This window comes from Pseudophryne corroboree, chromosome 2 (genome assembly GCF_028390025.1).
Source record: "Pseudophryne corroboree isolate aPseCor3 chromosome 2, aPseCor3.hap2, whole genome shotgun sequence".
NCBI classification, from domain to species: domain Eukaryota; kingdom Metazoa; phylum Chordata; class Amphibia; order Anura; family Myobatrachidae; genus Pseudophryne; species Pseudophryne corroboree.
In genome coordinates, this window is record NC_086445.1 from 608,243,783 (window position 1) to 608,265,781 (window position 21,999).

The 21,999-nt window shown below is 41.4% G+C and overlaps 1 long non-coding RNA gene across 2 annotated transcripts in view; it reads left to right on the forward strand.

Moving 5' to 3' along the window:
- The window catches only part of LOC135051010 (uncharacterized), a 183,409-nt gene that overhangs the window by 142,731 nt on the left and 18,679 nt on the right, over nucleotides 1-21,999 (forward strand). The window contains exons 2-5 of one of the 2 annotated variants that reach the window (XR_010241989.1): nucleotides 1,314-1,382; nucleotides 12,976-13,050; nucleotides 13,124-13,336; nucleotides 13,937-15,468. This is a non-coding gene — a long non-coding RNA (uncharacterized LOC135051010). Of the gene's footprint in view, nucleotides 1-1,313; nucleotides 1,383-12,975; nucleotides 13,051-13,123; nucleotides 13,337-13,936; nucleotides 15,469-20,909; nucleotides 21,031-21,999 lie in introns of those variants that run through there. The other variant, XR_010241988.1, reaches the window with a different exon arrangement.

Consider the following 21,999-nt stretch of genomic DNA (forward strand, 5'->3'; position numbering starts at 1 on the left):
GACGCACAGTCAATTTTGTTTCAATGCGCATGTGTCATGATGGTCTTGCAATGAATGATCCAGTGAGGATTTATTTGCAAAGTGATCTTCAGTCAGGTACCATTTGTGGGAGGTAATTATGGGGGGTGCCTACTAAAATGTATGGTGTGTGTAACTGTGTGCAAATGCAATCCCATATGCAGTCAAAATGGCTCTGGTGTCTCAGTACTGTCGAACAATCTGTACAGCCAAACGGATACTCAGAAGGTCACTTATCGACTGAGTTGTGTCTAATTATTTTATCTTTGTGTGTAAGTGCGATGCTCTATTATCTCACTAGAAACTGGGGAGGCTGTGACATTTTTGCTGAGTACAAATCTGCTGCAAAGACATTTGTGTACATACCTGAATCAGGCTTATAGGTCGTAATACAGGTTGAGTATCCCTTATCCAAAATGCATGGGACCAGAGGTATTTTGGAATAATTGCATACCATAATGAGATATCATGGTGATGGGACCTAAATCTAAGCACATAATGCATTTATGTTTCATATACACCTTATACACACCGCCTGAAGGTCATTTTAGCCAATATTTTTTATAACTTTGTGCATTAAACAAAGTGTGTCTACATTCACACAATTCATTTATGTTTCATGTACACCTTATACAAACAGCCTAAAGGTCATTTAATACAATATTTTTAATAACTTTGTGTATTAAACAAAGTTTGTGTACATTGAGCCATCAAAAAACAAAGGTTTCACTATCTCACTCTCACTCAAAAAAGTCCGTATTTCGGAATATTCCGTATTTCGGAATATTTGGATATGGGATACTCAACCTGTACTGTATTCTTTACATTATTTTCATGGGTTGTGTTTTATTTTCCTTAGCAACATAACATCCAGAACAAATTTGTTAGGTCACCAAGGAGAAAATGGTTTCAGGGTTCTATGAAAAATTTGACATTTTAACTAACATAAAATAAAGGTCATTCTCATGGCTTTGTTAGATACCGTCTGCATTTTCTATACAAATCCCTCTGAATAAAGGGGCAGAAAGTATTCTCTACTTTTTCCTGTAAAAAGTATGACTGATTAAATGTTTCAAGTCCACTGTTAGATATCCCTTGAACTTTAGTCTTACCAGATCTGAGGATTAACAGGTGAAAGCAAAGAGAAGAGAAGGCTGTGCATATATTATCAAAGTGTGCATATTTATCAAAGTGTGATAAAATTGACACATAACTACAGCGTTCTACCAGCATTCATTTATCTTTAGCTGATATTGATTGTGAATTGACGCCTTTTCTCTTCTTGTCATCCACAGGTAATTTGACTACAGCTCCTAACATATTTTGCTACCTTATACGTCTATAGGCCAGCCTGAAACTCCTAGGTAATGCAAATTGAAACATTGCTGCATAGTATCTCATTCTGATGTACTTTCTTTAGTTTTGAAATGTATAGACCCAGTTGTTAGCTATGTGGTATGCATTGATAATTATTTTTAAGTGGTTGTAGATTACAATAATTGTGATCACATGTAGTATTTCTCTATTTAAGTTCCATCCTACAGGCTGTGTAAAGTTAGTAGGCTGTGCATATATTATCGAAGTGTGCGTATTTATCAAAGTGTGATAAAATTGACACATAACTGCAGCATTCTATCAGCTCTACAAGCTGCGCTCACCACAGGATTTATTCCCACTCTATGGGTGTCATGGAAACCCACAAGTGGGAATAACCCCTGTGAGCCGGTATTCCGGGCGTCGCCATTGGTATCCTGACCACCGGGATCCCGACAGGTGGCAAACTAATTGCCTCCCCTGATAAGCTCATTCACATCTCTCCCCTGGTGGTGATGTTCTGGGTTTGGGTCACCTCCCACAATTTCATTATCAATTGATGGCACAACTATCTCCTCTAGCCCCCAAGTGTGCTGTCTTGAGTAATCCTTGACTCCACCCTCTCCTTCAAACAACACATTCGGCACCTCTCGTAAACCTGCCATTTTTATTTCAAAAATATTTCCAGGATCAGACTCTTTCTCACCCAGGATGCTACTAATATCCTTTTCCACTCACTGGTCGTCTCCAGACTGGACTACTGTAATCTACTCCTGACTGGCATCCCTGACAAATACCTCTCTTAACTCCAATCTATCCTCAATGCTGCTGCCCAGCTCATCCTACTAACCAAACACACTGTGTCTGACTCCACTCTCCTACAAGCCCTTCACTGGCTCTCCCATTTACATCTCTGACCTTATCTCCCTTTACACTCCCACCCATCCTCTTCACTCTGCTAATGCAAGCCACCTGTCCTGCCTACTAATTACTTCCTCTCACCCCTACCTCCAAGATTTGTCACGTGCTCCTCTGGAATTCTGTACTCTGTAATTGGGTACTGCGAATCCCTTGTGGCGCCATATTAACAAAGGATAATAATAGTAGTAATAATAATAATAATAATAATAATAAAAAATCAGTCAGAAAACTAAGCCAGTTTTAATGTATACAGTAGAATGAAAATCCATTTTTGTATAAAGTATGTTTTTTTTCATGGTATTTTGCTTGCCTAAATGTGTAAACTGTATTATAAATAGATATTGTTTAAATGTTAAATCAACTGGTCAAGTAGTCTAAGAAAAGTAATAAAATATCTAATGATTAGAGATGAGTGGGTTCGGTTCTCAGAGAACTGAACCCTACCGGACTTCTCGCTCCGAGCCCGGTTCTGTGTCTTGCTCGGGTTTTTCCACCTGACTCGGAAACCAGAACGAGGCAAAATGTCATCATCCCGCTGTCGGATTCTTGCGGGATTTGGATTCCGGATAAGGAGCCACGCTTCCCCGCCATTTTCACTACGGCATTGGAGAGTGTAGAGAGAGGGCGTGTCTCCGTTCTCTCAGTGTCCCTGTCATGTGCTGTATTTGTCCAGTCACAGTGGTTGTGTCCTTTTCCTGCCATATGTTCATTGCATAGATGGGCCAATTGTTTGTGTCGCTTGGCTTAGTCATACAGCTACCTCATTGTACCTCTTCTACTTCTTTGCATGAGGTGCTGTTTGGGGCCTTTTTTTGGGATATCTGCCCTCCTGTCTGCCCTTGCAGTACCACTCCTAGTTGGGCCAATTGTTTGTGTCGCTTGGCTTAGTCATACAGCTACCTCATTGCACCTCTTCTACATATTTGCATGAGGTGCTGTTTGGGGCCTAGTTTTTGAAAAGTGCCATCCTGTCTGACACTGCAGTGTCACTCCTAGTTGGGCCAGGTGTTTGTGCCCCACACTTGTGTCGCTTGGCTTAGTCATACAGCAGCCTCGGTGCACCTCTTTTTCTTCTTTACATCATGTGCTGTTTGGGGCCTATTTTTTTTTATATCTGCCCTCCTATCTGACACTGCAGTGCCACTCCTAGATGGGCCAGGTGTTTGTGCTGCACACTTGTGTCGTTTAGCTTAGTCATACAGCCACTTCGGTGCAACCTTTTGGCCTAAAAACAATATTGTGAGGTGAGAGGTATTCAGAATAGATTGGAAATGAGTGGAAATTAATATTATTGAGGTTAATAATACCATAGGATCAAAATTACCCCCAAATTCTGTGATTTTAGCCGTTTTTATGTTTTTTTCAAAAATCATCGAGATCCAAAACCAAAACACGAAAGGGTGGTTTTGGCAAAACCAAACCAAAACACAAAAGTGGAATTAGAACCAAAACCAAAATACAAAACATGAAAAGTGCCAGCCGCACATTTCTACTAATGGTACTGTATTTCATTACAGTTTGATAACTTGTATTGTAAAATTTTAATTCAGCTATAAAGCATGCTTTAGAAATTTTTCAAAGATAACAAATCTGTAATTTTAGTGGTATTGTACGTATTTTATGCTATTTATTTAACAAATTGTGTTTTGAAAACTTTAAACATTTCGGCTAATGTGGATAACAATATAATGAGTTGTGGACTTTGTAGAATAATATAATCAAAAATACAATTTAATACAATGGGGGACATTTAACTGGACCTGAGTTTGCAAAACTGCCATTATTCTGGTGCATTTTTTTTTGTGACTTTTATGTCCCCATATACAATAGAATGAGAGTATAGGCAAACTCACCAAAATCTCACCACTATCAATCTTGCTTCAAAATAGCACATCACCCTGATGTTTCTAATGTTAGATATCCAACTCACCTGATGTACTGAAATAGGTACTGTAGTGAGAAGTAAAAAAACAAACAAAAATAACTCAGAAATAGTTAAGGGCATCAGGAGCAGCTTGAGTGATTTAATCTGAAATTTAAGTCTTCGTATATGGACTGTTTAAACACATTTAAAGAAACCAGTCTAACACATTTTATGCTTTAAATGAAAGGGAAAAAAAATGATATAAAAAAAATGTAACATAAAATTGTACTCTTCCTAGCCTAGGTGCTGGCCTGTATAGTTCTACCCTTTAACCAGGAATGTGACGTGCGTTGAGCTAAATGGCTCAGGAGGCACTGGCTAGTACCAGAGCCAGATTTACACACATTATACGAGCCAAAGGGTACATTTGGGCATTATACACAGGTGCCGCAGTATAAACTCCTGGAAATATGCTGAGTTTTGATCAGAGATACTGTATGTGGAAAAGATAGGTGCCTCACCTGCCATAGACTTTTTACTCTAGAGTTTTTGCTATAAAAATTATTCGAATAATGCAAAGAAGATATTTCAAACATATTCTTTGTATTTTTCATATACTTTATACAGTCAAAACTCGGGCGCAAATGTTAGTATGACAGGAAAGGCTCTGCCTCACCCCACCACACGTCACTGCCTTTAATATAGTAATTATGTAAAGTTGACATTGCAAATTATACTCAAAGGAATGCCTTAAATGACATGAAAACAAGTTTCATGGGTTACATTTTTGTGAGATGTAGTATATACATGTACTTTAGCTGTTACGCTTTAAAGTCAAGCACAATTACTTTTTCATTGTTAAAATCAAAGTGTGTGTTTTTAGCAAACATAAGTAAAGAACGAAAAATTGCGGGATACACTAATGTTTAATTACATCAAAACATAATTTACAAAGTATGTCTCATCTCAGAAATCACTCAGCACAATTACTTATTGTTTTTTAAATGTTCTATAACAAATGAGCCTCATATAATTTATAACCTCTTTCTAGGTTTACCTATCTCTTTCCTAAACTGATATTATCAAAGTTAAACATGAACACATGGCTTATATACGAAGGATTAATAGGGTAAATTTCTAACTGGTTAGCGATAGGCTGTGGGAGGGGAGCTTAGGGTTAGGCTCAGAGGGAAGGAAGTGGTTAGATTTGGACAAGGTCCTTTAGCCCAATTGGATTTCAACTCGATTCTGAGGACACGCTACGTTGCTAAATTTCCTTACAGTTTGTGGATTTGCATTAATATATATTTGCAGGCCTGAATTGCATATTGTTAATTGTGAATGCTCTGCAGTAAATTAGTGCATCAAATAGATACAAAAGTATAAATTAAACATATGATAAACCACCTAGGTGTCATATATATCCCATACACTAATTTCTTGTGTTGTGTCTCTACAGGCACAAACAGTATTCTTGTGTTTTACTTCACAATGCAAAGGTCCATACAGTATATCAAGGATTTAAATGAAATATTTTTTTTACATACGCAGAACTCCCTACAGTGCCCTGAATGGTCCACATTGGTTACCTCCAGTGGCTGCTGATGCTGCTCCTGGGTTGCATCTCCGACCATACATTGGCTCACATGAGTCTGAAATGGGCTTATAGAAGACTATATAAAAGCAGAGTGGTATCTCCCGTGCTTTGGCAGCTGGCAGGTCAGGGATACACACAAAAGCTGCTGATCCCTGGGTAAGGAAGCCAGCACATATATTACATGCAACATCACATGTATGTTTATAAGTGCTGACTGGCTCCCCCCATGTACTATGTACATTTTGTAAGGGGCACACTGCTGTGGCCATTTTGTAAAGGGCACTGTGACTGTGGGCATTGTGTAAGGGACACAACTATGGGCATTGTGTAAGTTGCACAACTACTGTGGGCATTGTGTAATGGGCACTGCTACTGTGGGTACTGTCTGTAAGCGGTACTGGACACAGAATGAAGGAAGGTGGAGGCTGAAATACACAGATTGAAGGGGCCAGCTCAGAGACAGAGAAGGGTGGGAGGCTGAGAGGCACAGTGAAAGGAGGAGACTGAGAGACACAAAGTGAGGTGGAGATGCATGACGGAGATGTAGGTGGGAGATGATCATGTGTATGAGAGTTGGCGCAGGGAGGGAATGATGGTGAGAGTGAGAGATGATGCAGGGAGGGGAGGAGATGGTGTCGCTGAGAGACGCAGGGGGCAGGAGGTGACACAAGTCTGGTTGAACCTCTGTTGGGTGATGATGATCTTGGTTATATTCCTATACAAACAGGCATCGTCTAGACCATGTACTTTTCTTCTGAATAATGATTACCAACTAAAGATGCTATCTGCCCAGGGAGGACATTTATTCAGAGGTTACCCGTTGTGAGAAACCACCATATAGGTAAGGTGCATATGAAATGGAAAAGAATGCTCCCAGAGTGATTAGAAACAGGTGGCATGTCATATTTACACCCCACCCCCACTGGCAATGGCCACGGCCCTTCTGGTATGTGAGTTATATTGCATTGAGTGCCAATAGGGGTGCTATACACGCTTAATAGGTAGTACTAAATACGCCCAATAGGTGGTGCTAGACACACCCCTCCAATGGTGCACCCACTAATAAAATGTTCTGCGCACACCTATGGTTACAAGGAGATGCAGAGGGTGACAGGGAGAGGAAGAGGGTGATGGAGAGAGTGCAGTCAAAGGCAGAAGGGGATAGGCAGAGACAAAAGGTTACAGGGAGAGGCAGAAGGTGGCAGGAAGAGGCAGAAGGTGGCAGGAGGTAGAGGGTGACAGGGAAAAGCAGTGGGTGAAGGGGAGAGGGTGACAGGAAGTTGGTGGTAGGGAGAGGGTAAAAGGAAAGAGAGGGTGACAAGCAGTGGAAGACAGGAGAGAGAATGTGACAGGGGGCACGTATTGGGAGAGAGACTCTGGGGTTAGCTCCATTTAGCAGTGATTCCACTGCAAGCTGCACACTGAGGACTCAGTAGATGCTAGATCAAAGTGGGCTAAAGGACCTCTGATGATATCACAACCATGTGACCCGCCTCCTTATCAGGGAGGATTCCGCCTACCTGGAGAGGTTAAGTTTAGGCACTAGGGCGGTGGTTAGGGTTAGGCTGTGGTAGGGGAGGTTAGTTTTAGGGGTGGATGTTAAGGTTAGGCTGCAAAACTGGAGGTTAGGGTTAGTCTGTAGGAGGGGAGGTTAGATTTAGGGGTGAGGTTAATGTTAGACTGCAGGAAAGGGGGTTTGGCAGTGGGGGAGGGGACAGTTAGGTTTAGGCACCCAGAAGGGTAGTTAGCGATAGGCTGTGGGAGGGGAGCTTAGGGTTAGGCTCAGAGGGAAGGAAGTGGTTAGATTTGGACAAGGTCCTTTAGCCCAATTGGATTTCAACTCGATTCTGAGGACACGCTGCAGATAGGGATTAGGAGTAACAAAGACATGGAAGCTGCTGCTGGAAAGTTTTAGCTGGGCATAGAGACAGTCGTCATACCAAGCACTGGCACAGAGCATGGGGTACAGCACACACATTATTACTGACAGCAACCTGTGACTATTGGAGACACACAGTCACATACTGACTGGGGAGGTCTCTGTATACCCTGCATAGGGCAAGATAAAGTTGCTGGGCTAATACTGTGCCACAGGATGAATATCTGGTGTCAGACATACATGTGGTCACTGTAGGGTGCTGTGTGTACAGGGGGCTGTGTATCTGTGTGTGAGGTATTGGGTACAGGGGGCTGTGTGTCAGTGTGTGAGGTGTTGGGTACAGGGGGTATCAGTGTGTGAGGTGCTTTGTGTTCAGGGGCTATGTGTCAGTGTGTGGGGTGCTGTGTGTACAGGGGTATGTGTGTCAGTGTGTCAGGTGCTAAGTACAGATGTCTTCGTATGGGTGTGATACACTATCCCAGCATTTGGGATGCCAGCAGTTACATGACTGACTCAGGCATCCTGAATCTGAGAATCCTGACAGTTTTAGGGGTTCAGTAAACTAACCTCCCCTACCCTAATCCCTTCTCTTGTGGCAGATAGAACTAATTCTAGGGGGTGGCAGTCATGGATACATTTTTGGGTGGTGGCTACAGCTAACTAACCCCCCTAGAGCTTAACCCTAGCCCCCCTTAATGCCTAACCCTACACCTACCTAAGTTCCAGTCAGATACTTACTTTCAGGATCCCGTGGTCAGTGTCCCAGCGCCGGTGTCCTGAGCAGTGTCAGGATTCCGGTGTCAGTCACATGACCACCAGAATTCCAACTGTCGGGATGGCAAATTAATTCACCATGTGTCTATTTGTGTGGTGCTGTGTGTACAGGGGCCTGTGTGTCAGTGTGTGAGTGTGTGGTTGGGGAGAGCTCCTACACATGGGCTGTGGACAGGGCAGTAGGTAATAGAGCCAGTAACTGGGGATGCCAGCCCCTCTCACCACAGCCTGTTTCCTGTTGTGGTTCTGTAACACCCCTGGGATTGGCAGGGTATGTCTAGGTGGTTGAGAAAGGTATCCCAGGTGTTGGGTGGGTATGTGACTGACCTTTCCCCGTAAAGTGTTGTTACCCATACCTTGTCTGGTAGTACCGTGCTAAGAGAGGTAGGAAAGATTGATATGAATCAGGAGTGAGTTGGCAATTCCAACAGGAAGTCTTTTTATTAATCTGCAATTTACTCTGGATTTAGGCTGAATGATGTATTTAGGAAAGTTACTTGGGTGAGGAGTTACAAAAAGAAGACCTTCGAATAAGAAAACAGGATTATGCTAATTTCTCTGAAGTTACACAACAAAAGTCAACTAATTTGCAAAAGAAAAGTTATTATAATCACAGAGAAGAATTATTAGAATTAAAACGAGAAGCAATTAAAATCAGAAAAATTAACATAAAATCATTGGAATCAGTAAAATCAAATTAGATGCTGTACATTACATTCTACAATGTGATTGCTTAAAGAAAGATACTACAGTTCAGTAATTTTAGCTACTGACTTCTAACTTTCCCTAGCTCTTGTTACAACTTGGTGTGCCACAGAGTGTTAAGGAGGTGGTAATGGACACAAAGTTACTGGGGAAAGTCGTGGGGTCAAAATGTCAATTGGGCACAATTGACATTAATATCACAATAAGATGCTTTGGGTTTGGAACAAACTCAGTCTTTTGTAATTGCAGGGTTGAATCAACACTTAGCTCAGTCCTCCAGTAGTGATTATCTGTCTGCATTGCACAAACTCAGTCCCTTAGCATAGATACAGTGCCTTGCTAAAGTATTCACCCCCTTTGCATTCTTCATGTTTTGTTGCCTCTCAACCTGGAATTAAAATGGATTGTTTGAAGGTTTGCATCATTTCATTCACAGAACATGCCTACAACTTTGAAGATTTTTTTTTTATTGTGAAGCAAACAGCAAATAGGACAAAATAACAGAAACCTTTAGCGTGCATAACTATTCACTCCCTTAAAGTCAGTACTTTGTAGAGCCACCTTTTGCGGCAATTACAGCTGCAAGTCGCTTTGGATAAGTCTCTATGAGCTTGCCACATCTTGCCACTGGGATTTCTGCCCATTCCTCAAGGCAAAACTGCTCCAGCTGCTTCGTGTTGGATGGTTTCCGCTTGTGAACAGCAATCTTCAAGTCTGACCACAGATTCTCAATTGGATTGAGATTGGGCTTTGACTAGGCCATTCCAACACATTTAAATGTTTTCCCTTAAACCACTTGAGTGTTGCTTTAGCAGTATGTTTTGGGTCATTGTCCTGCTGGAAGGTGAACCTCCGTCCCAGTCTCAAATCACAGGCAGACTGAAACAGTTTTTGCTCAAGAATATCCCTGTATTTAGCACCTTCCATCTTTCCCTTGAATCAAAACAGTTTACCAGTCCCTGCTGTTGAAAAACATCCCCACAGCATGATGCTGCCACCACCATATTTAACTGTGGGTATGGTGTTCTTGAGGTGATGGGATGTGTTGGGTTTGCACCAGACATAGTGTTTTCCTTGGTGGCCGAAAAGTTAAATTTTAGTCTTATCTATCCAGAGCACCTTCCTCCGTACATTTGGGGAGTCGTCCACATGCCTTTTGGCAAACTGAAAACATGCCTTCTTATTTTTAACTCTAAGTAATGGCTTTTTTTATGGGCACTCTTCCATAAAGCCCAGCTCTATGGAGTGTATGGCTTATTGTGGTCACATGTGCAGATCTCTGCTGTGGAACTCTGCAGCTCCTTCAGGGTTAACTTTGGTCTCTGTGCTGCCTCTCTGATTAATGCCCTCCTTGCCCAGTCTTTGAGTTTTGGTGGTCAGCCCTCTCTTGACAGGTTTGTTGTGGTACCATGTTCTTTCCATTTGAAGATGATGGATTTGATGATGCTCCGGGGGATCATCAAAGATTTGGATATTTTTTTATAACCCAATCCTGACTTGTACTTCTCAACAACTTTGTCCCTGACTTGTTTGGAGAGCTCCTTGGTCTTCATGGTGTGATGCCTCTTGCTTAGTGGTGTTGCAGCCTCTGGGGCCTTTCAGAAAAGGTGTGTTTATACTGACAGATCATGTAACACTTAGATTGCACACAGGTGGACTTCATTTCACTAATTATGTGACTTCTGAAGGTAATTGTTTGCACCAGAACTTTTGAGGGGCTCCATAGCAAAGGGGGTGAATACATATGTACAAGCCAGTTTTCAAATGTATTTATAAAAGTTCTATTTTATATAAATTCTTCTCATTTCACGTCACCAACTTAGGGCAATATTTACTAATATTCGTGTTTGAGTCGGTTTGTGTAGTGTTTAAACTCGTGTTGTATCGGGTGCATTTTCATGCAACTTTTTGAATCCATATACGCAAAGTTACGAAGCAGTCGACTTTATGGTTTTCGTGTTTTCCGATGTAGATGCCAGTCGTTTTTTTTTTGGCACATTTACGGCCGTCATTGTCGTTTGCATACGTGTTTTTGTTGGATTTGCTGTTTTTTTCACTAAGTTAAACGCGGCAGGGTTTTTTTTTCCCCGCGGCCGCATTTTCACTTTCAGTTTCGATTTTCATCCCCGTTCGTGATTGGTTGTGTTTCAGATGGTAGGAGTGTCTGTGCGCAACCATATAAATATGCCCCAAACCGTCCGCACCTCGTGGGTTTAGTTAGTGGTGAGGAGGAGGGAGGTTGTGCTGTGGAGGTAGGTGATTTTGTGGTTTGAAGAGGAGTGTTGGTAGTGATTTCTGAGTGTGGTATTGTGTTTGAAAGTCGTCTTGTCATTCTTGTTGTCTTGTATTTTGTGGTTTTGTCTCATGTTTAGTCCAAGTTATTTTTCTTTATAGTCCCTTGTCAGTGTTTGTGTGTGTGTGTGTGTGTGTGTGTGTGTGTGTGTGTGTGTGTGAGTTGTGTAGTGGTAGTGGAGGAGTGTGTTGTTTGTCTTTTTTTCCCCTGTGTTAACTGTTTAGACACACAATTATGTGTGACTCAGAGGTGGAGGGTGTGAGTGAGGGGGAGGAGGTCGGTCAGGTGGAGGAGGTGAGTGTTAGTGAGGTTAGTGAGGTGGAGGAGGTGGGTGAGGTTGCTGCAGCAGCCTCAAGTGACAGTGACAGTCAGAGTGCTCCGCAGCCACGCACCACTACTAAGACTGGGCGGAATGTTAAGTTTAGTTTTGCTGAAAATGTGGCATTGGTGCGTGAGCTGATGAAGTATCAGAGGCAGCTATTTGGCCCTGAGTCCGCCAAGGTGCCAACACGGACGAAGACGGTGTTGTGGCCGAAAGTTGTTGCTGCTGTCAATAGTGAGGGGGTGGTCAAGCAGACGGAGGACACATGCCGCAAATGGTACTATGACATAAAGCGACGTGTCAAGTCCAAAATGGCCAAGGAGGCCAAGTCTGCTCGGCAAACCGGTGGTGGGCAGCCCTATATTGCAAGATATCTGGAGTATGAGGAGCCCATGCGGAGTGTCATACCTCCTGAAGTTGTCTCTGCAACCCATGTCCGGGATTCAGATAGGCCAAGGAAGAATAGTGAGCATGTGTTTTTTTTTTTATTATAAGTTGTATTTTGTAATCTGTGTCATGTGACGTTGCATATTACTCCCATCTTCAAGTGTGTGTTTGCAAATACATTGTTTTGGGCCAATGTAACATCTTACTTTATTGTATGTCATGTGTTTTTCAGACAGATATTTAGCATGTGTAGTTTGGACTTGTTGTGTCTCTGATTTGTCCTGCAATAATGATTTCCTTTTGGCCGTTTTTTACGTTAAAAATGATGACTATGTTTTATATATAAGTGAACCATGTTTTTTGGAATTAAACTAAGTCATTGTCATGTTAGAGGCTGGAGTACTGGAAAGTAGTTTGTAAACCACTTACATGTGTAATGTCATCTTAACAGAATGTTTTTTTTTTTTTTATTTACAAATTTTTTTTGCTTCTATTTGTACCGTGACACCATACTGCATTTTTTGAAAACTTTACTTTTGCTTGTTTTTTTGTGTGGTCATATAGTGGTAATGTGTATTTGGAGTGCCACATCACAGAGCCAATTAGATATTGCATCTGTATTATTTTTATAAACAATACAAAATTAATTTGTGTTTTTTTATAAAAATGAAAACCCATTCCTTTAACTTGTTGCCTATGTCAGTGTCCTGTACATGTTTGCCTGTCTTGATGTTGCCATAGTGCATATTTTTTTTTTTGTATTTTTTTTTTTTTGTATTTCTGGTACTTATGTTTTTTTGAATTAAAAACCAAGCATTTCTAAAGGAAAAAATGTTTATAAGCATAATGGGTGGATGTATACACAATAGCATGATTTATGAATATATCTCATTTTATACAGTGTCTGAAAAAAGCAGTACTACTCGTCGGCCAGTAAATCCTAACACATCTGATGATGATGACGCTGCGGAAGCAGGTAAAGTGTACATTGTAGTATAGGGTATGCTTGTAATGGAATGGCCATAACAAAATTGCACTTTCATTAAAAGGTCCATCAAAAGAAGTATGGAGCAGCAGAAGTGGCTCTTCTGTTAGACATCACCACAAGAAACCTGTGGCCGAAAAGAAAGCAAGGTCGTCTGTCCCGCCACAAACACAGCAGGCTACCCCGCCACGTAGATTATCGTCCGTATGATCTGTCCCCCCACTCCAAATCTTGGACACACCTCCAAGACGTCATCCACACTCCCCTCATCTTGATTGTGAGTATCAAACTGTAAAAAAAGTGTAAAATGTCAGAACATAATCATAATCAGTCATAACCGCATTAAGTCCAAACACATCCAAAACAAAAATACTTACCGCAGTAAGTAAAAGCTGAAATGGAATCCAAACTAAATTGCCTTGTCCACATCCAGTAAAGATATGTATGTCCACTTGAGTTATACAGTATGACATTGGGTCTAAGATGCTGCAACAAAAAAGCATGTTGGTTTGTTTGTAAAAAGTAAGTTTGTTTTTCCTAAAATCTCATGTGTGCTTAAGGTAACATTGCAAAATACCTACAAAAACATTACTATGTTTGTTTGAACAAAGCTATAAGGTAACACATTATGTATTTCAATGTTTCTTTTATGCTGGAGTATGTGTGAGCTAAAATAAAAGTAAAGTGTTTGCTTTCACAATTAAGTAACCAGACACATTTGCCACAAACAGGCATATGTATGTATTTAAGCTGAGTGATGATGTTGCTAGGCAGAATAGTTTAAAGCAACAGTGAATGACATGTGTTCCATGTGTAGTGTTTTTTTATCATTTCCCAACCATATGGATAGCTAACGGAGATATGTTTAACATTTCAGCTTCGAGTCCTGGGAACAGCATCCCTCCGCAACAACACCAACACAGTGACATGGAGGAGACAAACATCTTAGAAATACAGCCATTAATGCAAGGAATGAGCCCCCCAGCACCTGTGAGTACACCACCACAGCAAAGCACACCACCCCCACCACAACACAGCCCAACAACACCAGGAACGGAACACAAGGCCCTGATCAGGTGTTTTGGACTATTTGGGCTAGACAGCAGGCCACTAATGAAGATTGCCTGCATAAGCACACACAAATGTTTGCAAGCCTACCATCTCACCTCAGAAGAATCTCAAGAAATCTGAGTCGACAAAATGAGCAAACAACCAGAATAGGCAATACCATGGAACTCATGCGTACAGACATTACACAGGTCATGGGCAACTTACAGCGCATAATGGAAGAACGGCACAGACTAATGGAAGAACAGCACAGACTAATGGAAGAACAGCACAGACAACAGCAAAGTTATATGAGCATTTTTCAAAACAGTCAAAAGATTAATGAAAGTTTATTCAGAATAGTAGACAATCAAAATGCTGCGACACGTGAACTCAATGCCACCCTCACTAACCTGAATGAAACACTCAGATGCATGCACCAACAGCAAACAACCAGCTCCAAATATCACGCCAGTCTCATCACCACCAAGACGGTCCACCAGAGCACGCCAACATGACAGTGCTAAAGGCAAAGGGCAGGACAAGCAGCCACCAAAAAAAACATAACAAAAAGAAGTTAGACATTTGTGATAAGTAAAGTTAGCAAGTGTTTTTGATGCTTTACAAAATAGCACACTTAGCTCCTTGCCCCTTTTTTTAACATCATTAATTATAAGTGCACCAAATTAAGTGTAAAAAATAGTTCACACATTTATTCCTTGTCATTTTTTTGGGGTATTGGAGGAGGAAAATGTTGATGGAGCCACACATACATGTTAGCAGGAAGTAAAGTGACCACTTGATTTTTTTCTAATTATTACTCTTTCTAGATTCCAATCATTCTCTTTGCCTGCAGATACAATAATTGCCAGCCAGGCAGAATGTCTTTAGCAGGAAGTAAAGTGACCACTTGATTTTTTTCTAATCATTACTCTTTCTAGATTCCAATCATTCTCTTTGCCTGCAGACAATCCAAATTACAATGTTAGTGATACATATCTTAGCTAGCTTATCTATACAACATTACAAGATGAACACAATTGAGTTGCGTAAAAAGCTTGTAATATGTTGCCTTTGTTTTGTTTTTAAAATATTGTCCAAATGAATGTCAGTATTGTTGGGCCAGGTTTGTGTGTGCTAAAAATGATTAAGCATGTTTTTACACATGATGCTGAAACAAACAAATATGTACTTTAACAAAATTTAAAAAAAACTGGTTATAATAATGTATATGTGTGGCAAACTGTGTATTTACTTACACATCATCAAGTTTACAGCATCAAACATTAGGAAATAAATTATTCCTGATTACAGTAAGTTTGTGAGTCTTAAATATGATGGTGCGTCACACATAGGGACACATGTATTCCTCAAGGCAAACAAATTATATGTTGAGGAGTGTTTTTTGGGAACACAGGTTCTCAAACTCGGCCATCAGGAACCCACACAGTGCATGTTTTGTAGGTCTACTCACAGAATAACGTGACATAATTAGCTCCACCTGTGAACCTTTTTACATATGTCTGTGAGTAATTCATACACCTGTGCTTCTACTGGGTTACGAGAAAAACATGCACTGTGTGTGGTCCTGGGGGCCGAGTTTGTGAACCTGTGCATTAGGACATTACACACAATGATAAAGTGAAATAATAAATGGATGATGTGGGCTTGTAAGAAATTAGCACTGTAAGATTTCGAACACTTATCCAGACTTAATGCATGCCACTCATAATCTGTTGTTTTGATATTAAAAAGACACACAATACACATGCAACATTTGTTGATCATATAGCGAGGGTATGTTTGTATGTGTCAAGGAGACAGACACATTCTGAGTAATGGTTTTTGATCAAAAAAACAAAACATCTATTTATGAAGACACAACAAATGAAATAAGCAAACCAAGCTTACCTTAGAAATAGCTATTGATGATGTGTTGCCTAACCTGCCTCCCTACATCAGTACTCCAAGTATCACCAGATGTCTCTAATTCCGCTGCTTGCTGGCTGCTTTCTTCCTCCTCCTCCTCAACATGTGGCAGATGTTGTTGCAAACACATGTTATGAAGAAAGCAGCAGCAGAACACAATTTGAGTCACCTTGGAGGGACTATACAACAAAAGGCCACCAGACTTATCCAGACACCGAAACCTAGATTTCAGCACACCAAAACATCTTTCTATCACATTCCGCGTGGACTTATGTGCATGATTGTAATTGTGTTCAGCAGGGGTATCAGGTCGGGACAATGGAGTTAGTAGCCAAGAGAAACAGCCATATCCTCCATCACCTAAAAGACAGATATAGTAACGTGATTCATGTGAAGATACAGCAACGCATAAGTAACACACTGTGGGGCAGATGTATTAACCTGTAGAAGGCATAAGGAAGTGAAAAACCAGTGATATGTGCAAGGTAATAAAGGCAGCAGACAATCTGATCCTAAATGTTAATTTACATATTGGAGCAGATTGGCTGGTGCCTTTAACACCTTGCACAGATCACTGGTTTCTCACTTCCTTATGCCTTCTACAGGTTAATACATCTGCACCTGTATTTGGGCAAAGTCTACGCAGGCCTACACATATCAAATTACATACCCAGCAGCCATCCATCTGGCATTTGTCCGTCCTCAAACTTATCAAAGGGGGATGACTGACTGAGGATGAAGGAGTCATGGCAGCCCCCACGGTAACCAGCAACAACACTCATTATTTTGAGATTTGCATCACAAACCACCTGCACATTTGTGGAGTGTTCAAAATGGCAGTTTGTATATATGTGCTGCCTGCCCCTAGGTGGTCTCAGCTGAATGTGTGTGCAATCTATGGCTCCAAGCACATTGGGCATGCCAGCCAGCTCATAGAAATCTACCCTGATGGCATGCCACTGAGACTCCTGGGTAGGGAAGCAGATTGAGGCCTCGATGTGTGGCTGCAAAACAGCCAAAACCTGTGTGAACATTTTAAAGAACAATAAACTTGAGATTTTAGGACAGAACTGGCCACCGAGAAATTAAAACAAACACAAAACAGAAGAGGTTGTTAGGTATACATCACCTGTGTTAAGATTCTGGAAAATGTGGGCTGTGAGATACCTATGACATCCTCTGACACAGCCTGAAAGCTGCCAGTAGCCATAAAGTGCAACACAGCCATGAGTTTGTGCAGGCCTGAGACAAGGCGAGAGCGTGCTGTCTCGGGGTCTAGGCCCAGTATGACAAGGTCATACAGACGGAAAATGTTGTTACGATTTAGACGGAACATCTGTATGACCTTATCATGGGACAATGCGTTCAAGTTTAAACGCCCCCTAAAAAAACGAGGCCTGCGCAGCCTCCGCGGAACCTGTACAACCTGCTGACCATGTTCAGTTTCTTGGCCCTGGGTACTTACAGGCTGATGTCTGAGTCTGAGGAATCCCACAGCACACAAAAGATCACTGGCCCACAGTCCTGCTGCCATTTCTGAATGTAGGTGTATTGAAATGGGCCTAACATCCTTTTATAGGCATCCTGATTCAGGTGTGAGTGATTTTTTATTTGCAACACATGTAAACACGACTGAAAAAAGCAGGTCTATTTTTCCCCGCATTTTTAACGAATCGCAAAAAAATACGACCGCATTTGAGCCCACAGAGACTAACACCCAAATACGAATGAATAGTGAATTCCAGTATTCTATGAAATAACAGCCGCGTTTGACCGATGGTCTATTCATTCGTATTTGGGACGTTGTCATTCAAACCATTACGAATAGACCAGACACTGCCGAGATTGGTGCTTAGTGAATTCCCGGATTGGGACTTAGAAAAAAAAACACAAATCGACCAAACTCGGATTTTTAGTAAATACTGGCCTTAGACTGTTTTGTGCAGATCCATCACATAAAATTCAAATGAAAAAAAAAATAAAAAAATTACAGGTAATGTAATGTAACAAAATAGGTAAAAAGGCAAGGGGGGTGAATACTTTAGTAAGGCACTGTATGTCTCTTTTCCTTGCATCAGAACTACAATCATTTCCCTTGAACTTGACTTAAACTCAGTCCTGGTTAAAGCCCTTCATTTATGGGGTTTTGGTTGGTGCAAAATGGCACTGCTGACTGCACCCTTCTCAGTCACTGGTTAACTTGTAACACAGGTTGTAGAGGCTGATCAGTACACTGGCCTGTGGATGGCTGTCAGTTTCAAACAGTACTCACTTAGACCCATGGCACGGGGTCAGATGGACGCTACATTTGCCTTTATCTATAACACAGAGACATAGAATTTGACAACAGATAACAACTTGGCCCATCTAGTCTGCCCCTTTTTTAACTTTATTGTTACCTCAAACCTTATTAAATCCTTAGTTCTTTGTAAGGATATCCTTATGTCTATACCAAACATGTTTAAATTGCTCTAATCTATTAGCCTCTACCACCTCTGATGGGAGGCTATTGCACTGGTCTACTAGCCTTTCTGTGAAGTTGCAAAAATATATATTACTTAATGGGCTCTAATATTATCCCAGGGCTCTGAGGAAGTCTATGGTGGAACACCCATGGGCTGCTTCCTGGTCAATGTTAAAACTCAATGTGAATTAATCTGTGTAAAATGTTTATGTAATACTGCCTTGTCCATTAGTCACGGTTCATACTAGCGTGGACGCAGCCCTTAATCATCTCCGCTGCCGGTGGCAGCTTTCTGTGTCACAGCAGCTAGACGGAGAGAGGAGGGGAGAGCCCATGAGTCACTGCACCAGTTTTCACACAAGGCTAGCGGTGTGAACAACAACAGCGGGGCAGTGTGTATATTGATTGCATGGAGAAACTTAATACTGATGGTGGGGACTTGTACCACATGTACTATATATAAAATGAGGATTCAAGAACGAATTAAATAAATATTTATCATAATCATAATCAGTAGTGAAAATGTGGGCCGTGTGGTACTAATATGAATGGTAACAACAATTATATGAAACCCCTTCTAATTGAAAGAACCTGCAATTTAGTGATACATAGGAAGTGATACATAGGAAGTCTCCAGATGCTTCAGAATAAGGTGTAGAATATACTCAATATACTCAGGGTGGACTGGCCCACAGGGGAACAGGGGAAACCCCCGGTGGGCCCCACTGCCTGTGGGCCCACCTCCTCCTGTTATTAATCTTCTACATTACCATGCATGCACAAGCAGTGTTTACTATATATATATTTATCAAGGGACCCAGCCCATGCACTCTCTACTGGTTAGCCGGGACTCTGTGGTGGTTGGCCACACCTCCACTATTGCCTGGCCACACCCTTAAGCATGGGCCCCTACCACTGCATTCCACCGGTGGGCCTTTATTGCCCCAGTCTGATACTGAATATACCCCACATATTAGGTGCCTCAGTTAATAAGAAATATCTGTATTGGGAATTATAATGATATACTGAAGGCAGGAAAAACTGTATAGCTTTGGTGTTTAGCAACAAAATAAACGTTACATTAGGAACACAGTGTCAGGAGAAAAGATACTTTGTTGCAGCATGTGAAGGTATCTATGGGGAATGCTACAAATACCTGTATAACACGTTCCTGCTGCATGGAGGTGAAATTAATACCACACTGAAAATCTAGTGTCTAATTAAGAGATATCTTGATGCAACCTGAGAGGGTAAACGTGTAGGATATTATAATAGAAATACCAATATACACAGACAGATCTTATAGGAAAAACAGCCTTTAAAATACATAAAAAATTTGGGTGTGGTTCATAGGGTCGACCACACTTAGGTCGACAGTATCTAGGTCGACAACTATTGGTCAACAGTGACTAGGTCGACACTCAAAATATGTTGACACAAGCATTAGGTCGACATGAGCAAGGTCGACGTGACAAAAGGTCGACATGAGTTTAAAAATTTTTTTGGGTGGTTTTCTTCGTAGAGTGACCTGGAATCCCAGTTAGTGCACCATGTCCCCTCGCTTCACTCGCCATGCTTTGGGCAGGTTACCATTCCAAATTGTAGTCCACGTGGATCGTAAAGTATGAAAAAGGGGGGAAAAAAGGAAAAAATTGTGAAAAACTCATGTCGACCTTATGTCATGTCGACCTAGTGATCATGTCGACCTAGAAACCTTGTTGACCTAATGCATGTCGACCAATAGTGGTCAACCTAGAGACCGGATACCAAAAGATTCACAGGGAGAAACATTGACCGGAGTCTTGTAGTTTTATAATCACACATCACATTATATTTTAATATTTCACCAGTCCTTGAAATTATTTTAATGTATATCAAATAAAAAATAGTAATTTTAACAATTTATTGTGGTTCCAGTGCATCCAGAAAGATGCTTTTCTTGTTTTTTTTTATTCTTATATTACTTAACATATGTTCAGGCGCTATTGTCAGAGCTGGTTTTTCAAGCAGCTGTTAATCAGAGAGTCTAAATAAGAAATAACAACACATATATGAAAATATAACATTGCTGTTGTAAACACAGACAGGTGCTGTAGTAACTGCCATACGATTTATTATTATACAGACAATTATTAAAACATATTCAGAAAATACAAATAAATACTTAAAATGGGGCCTTTTGACAGTCACTGGTCAGATGTAATAAATCATTTGACAAGGCACAGTATTAAGCCAGTATGGGGAATGGACAGTTTGTATGTAGAGAAAGCCTTTTGGGTTAAATTATACAGTCTTTTTGTTAAATTTACCAGTTCTGTGGATTTCTCTGGGTTTGTCCACTTTAGCAATGGTCTAAATCAAGGCAATGGGGTCCAACACTTTTATGGATGGATATTTCCTTTGTTCTCAGGGACTGTTGCTGGAGTTTCAAGTGGCTGCAAGTGTTCAAGTGTGATCCCACAATGATTCATGGCTATGCACCAGTTCCAGAGGTTAACGTGATTCACTGTCTTTTGGCAGCTTTATGAAAGGTAAAGTTACACAGCCGAGGGACCCTCTATATAGGGGGTTATCATCAGTGGCGGAATAAGCAAGCGGTGGGCCCAGGTGCAACAAAATGCTTTGGGCCCCCCCCCCATCCCATCCAAGTCCACCCCATGGGCAGTGCGCGCCGTAGGCGCGCGCAAAAATACATAGTGGCGTGGCTTCGTGGGGAAGGGGTGTGTCCACAAAATAATACCAATTCATAAAACGGTGCACAGTAGTCTCCATTCTTCAAATTACGCCGCACAGTAGCACCACTACACCAGGTAGAGACCCTTTTACTCCTTACAGCGAACAGATTCCCCTTTTTACACATAACGGCAGACAGTGTGCACTTTTTACACATAACGGCAGACAGCGTGCCCTCGTTACACATAGCGGCAGACAGCATACACTTTTTACACAATGGCAGACAGCGTGCCCTCGTTACACATAGCGGCAGACAGCGTGCCCTCGTTACACATAGCGGCAGACAGCGTGCACTTTTTACACATTACGGCAGACAGCGTCCCCATTTTACACATTACGGCAGACAGCGTCCCCATTTTACACATTACGGCAGACACCATACACTTTTACACATAACGGCAGATAGCGTGCCCTTTTTACACATTACGGCAGGCAGATTCTACCTTTTTACACATAGCGGCAGGCAGATTCCCCATTTTTATACATAGCGGCAGGCAGATTCCCCATTTTTATACATAGCGGCAGGCAGATTCCCCATTTTTACACATTGCGGCAGGCAAATTCCCCATTTTTACATTGCGGCAGGCAGATTCCCCATTTTTACACATTGCGGCAGGCAGATTCCCCATTTTTACATTGCGGCAGGCAGATTCCCCATTTTTTACATTGCGGCAGGCAGATTCCCCATTTTTATACATAGCGGCAGGCAGTCCCCCCTTTTTACACATTGCGGCAGGCAGTCCCAACAAATAAAAAAAGAAAGAGAA